We start from the raw sequence: 3512 nt of genomic DNA on the forward strand, positions 1-3512 counted from the left end.
ACTTCAGTTTGGCTTCATCACCCCTTATAGACGCTAGTCTGACCCATCCACCTGTTGTTTTAATGTACCCTCTTTACAGCTTGGACTGCAGCAGTATTGTTCCTTCCCTACATTTGCAACCCCCCCTTTTTCCCCCTCTCACCCAATCCCTCCCCTCAATCCACTGTGTAACATATTAGAAGTTGCCTTTAATGTTGTTTTCCCCTTATAAAATTCTAAAAAATTAAGTGGAAATGTTTATATTTTTGCTGGTTATGATGTACTTTAACATATAGCGCAAATTGATACACAAGATAACTTTCTATCATTATGTACAATGCCTTTCTATATGCTGTACATTTATATTATCCACTTTTACAAATAGTTTTAAAAAAATCAGGCAAAGTCTGATTTTTATTAAATATGAGATAAACGATAGATGTCAATTACTTTTATCGCTTTCAAATTATTGCAGAGAAAAATGTGGCAAATGTGTGAAAGAGAGATTCTTCTTTTTTCATGTAACACATTTGGCCATGTCTGTAGTTTGTCTGCTTATTACCCTTATCGATAACCTGTTACAGACCACAACTGTATCAGATTTTTCTAACAGGCTAACATAGTGTAAAACTGCACATATTTAATTAGTATATAAATTCATAAAAATGTCCGCTTGCATAGCCAGATTAAGGCTCAGGGGATACTGTACCCCAGACCACCTTCCATCAGGGGGCCCCCGGCCAGAGCACACTGGCATTACTAGCTCTCCCTCTTGTGCAGCAGCAGAATCCGGCAGCCAGAATGTGAGCAGGACAATACGCAGTGCAGGCAGAGACAAAGGAGTGTCAAGTTTCATGAGCTACCAATGAAGCTTCCTGACCAGGAGAGAGACAGGAAGGGCGGGACAGCTGTAAGTGACACAGGAATCCCAGCTTCTCCTCCTCTCTGCCTGGGTGTCTGGATCCTGTGTAACCTGTTATCTAATGAGAGCATTTGGGTCTAAAGAGAGAGACACATACATGAATAAAAATGGAGAGCGTACTCGTGAGTGTGATAAAAGCAATAATTATTACTTGATATAATGCTCACATACATCAACGTTTAAGCTCACAAGTGCAAAATTCAGCAGTCACTTAGCCGCTTCTCTGAACCTTCCGTCAGTAGCACTGATCTGTCCAGCTCTCATTCCTTAATGGGGTTGATCACCGCACAGGACTGTTAGTTGCAGATGTTATATTTTTATAGGTGCCCCCGCAAAGACCAACAATGTGTCTTAATCAGTGATCCCTATGGGGGTTATCTACTATATTTTGTGTGAGTGGTGCACCCAGAGTCAGTAGTACAAATGGTGAGATGAAAAGAGAGAAGAATGACTCTGTGTTGGGGCACACTTTTTATAAAGGAACTGTGTTAAAACTTAATTTTTATTCATATTAGTTATAAAATAAATCTACACAGACTTTTGGACATAGACAGTCGCCTATAGAGGAATTCACTGGTGTTCGTAACTGGGTTTATTTAAATGCCCTCATTCTCCAAACGTATTCATTAATGTGTTATGCAAATTCAAGTGTGCCTTAGGTGAAAAATATTACAAGAGATATGCATAATATCCATGTATATCAGGAGGACATACTGTATATCAAACACAAATGGAGACTTAACAGTATGTAATTAGTGATGTGCTCCTTTATAACGGCTCTCTTGGTTTTTTGCTAACAAAATTGCTTCTAGTACTTTATAATCATTTATGTGTAGGGTACAATTGTAACTTCTTCATGGATATGTTACCTCCTGAGTTATTTGGAGAGAGATATAGGCCCTCATTCCGAGTTGATCGCACCAAGCAACTTTTTGCTGCTGGTGCGATCAACTAATCTCCGCCTATGGGAGAGTGTATTTTAGCATAGCAGGGTTGCGAACGCTTGTGCAGCCCTGCTATGCTTAAAAAGTTTCCTGCAAAACAAGACCAGAGTAAGAGTCGGACATCCGCCCTCCAAACGCCTTGACATGCCTGCGTTGGACTCACCATGCCTGGAAAACAGTGAGTATCCACCCCGGAACACCTCCCGCCTGTCCATCTTCTTGCGATCGCCACTGCGATCACATTTATCGCTGGCGGCAACGTTGCCTGCCGCGCATGCGCATTTCCGACCCGTTTGCACTGCAGAGAAGAACTGCTGCATGCGAACAGGTCGGAATGACCCCCATAGTAAGAGATCCCTGTGCAGGAAAAATAAGGTATGTAGGATAGAGGTATAGGTCTATGTTTGCTCCACCACTTCTGCTGTTTGTTGTTTATTCTAATGTTTGATTACTGCACCTGATATTCCAAGGTGGTCAACCATCCATCCAAGTACTGATCAGGCCTATCACTGCTTTGCTTCCAAGATCAGATGGAATTGGGCGTGGCCAGTGAAGTATGGCAGTAGTGATTGAATTCAACAAATGAGAGAGCGTGTGGTTTATGACCAAAAGGGAGAATTTCTGCTGTCCAACTGGTTTGCCCCGAGTCTCTGTTACAAGTGCATTGCAGAGAGCTTAATGTCTGGCAATGGATGAGAGAGTCCTCTAGTGAGATCAGTAGGGATAGGATAAGGTACCCCCACTTCTGCTGTCCACTGTCATATAATGTTATAGTGGACAGTGGATGAGAGAGCTGGGGTACGAAATAAGGTTGTAGAAGTAAGTCAGATGTCTACTGTTTGCAGCACAGGGAGAAAGTGGAGCCTTTAATCTTACCAATGGAGATAATTGAATTACATTGGCAATAAGTGGTGATATCTAACAGGTTAGCTGAGAGTATTAGTGGCTATGATAACAAAAGATTGTTACATATGTATTACGATTGGTGTATTAATAGAAGTCAGCAAAACACACATGTTGTAGCAAGCATTTGCTCTTAAGATGACTTTTGATACGTCAGACAATTGATATGCATTGAGGATTAGCAAAAGCTATTTCTCTTCTACAAATGGTTACAATGCAGTTAGAGTCAGCAACAAATCATTTTGCAGTAAGCTGTTATATTAGAGATAACTTAAAGCATTGTCTTGTGAATAGGTCTCCATTTGTGTTTGATATATGTACTCCTGATATACAGTACATAGTATGCATATCTATGTTGTAATATTTTTCACCTAAGGCACACTTGGATTTGCGTACACATTAAGGGTATTTAATGTGAATGAGGTTTGGTGAATGAGGGTATTTAAACTCAGATACGAATACCAGTAAATTCCTCTATAGGTGACTGTCTATGTCCAAAAGCCTGTGTAGATTTATTTTATAACTAATATAAATAAAAGTTAAGTTTTAACACAGTTCATTTATACAAAGTGTGCCTGAACACAGAGTCTTTCTTCTCTCTTTTCAACTCACCATTTCTCATCCCTGCCAGCTTCGGCATGGGTGAAGTCACAACGTCCATGTCCTTAACCATGTTCAATGCGTTTCGTCCAACTGGGACTTTGTCAGGGGGTGTGGTTTGTCTCCATAGATACATCTATATATATATATATATATATATATAT

General features: G+C 40.3%; 1 pseudogene; it reads right to left on the reverse strand.

Annotated features, from left to right (window-relative positions):
* Positions 1-2290: 2290 nt before the first annotated feature.
* LOC135051972 (5S ribosomal RNA) lies at positions 2291-2413 on the reverse strand (annotated as a pseudogene).
* Positions 2414-3512: the final 1099 nt, after the last annotated feature.

This window comes from Pseudophryne corroboree, chromosome 2 (assembly GCF_028390025.1).
Source record: "Pseudophryne corroboree isolate aPseCor3 chromosome 2, aPseCor3.hap2, whole genome shotgun sequence".
In the NCBI taxonomy this organism is placed as follows: Eukaryota; Metazoa; Chordata; class Amphibia; order Anura; family Myobatrachidae; genus Pseudophryne; species Pseudophryne corroboree.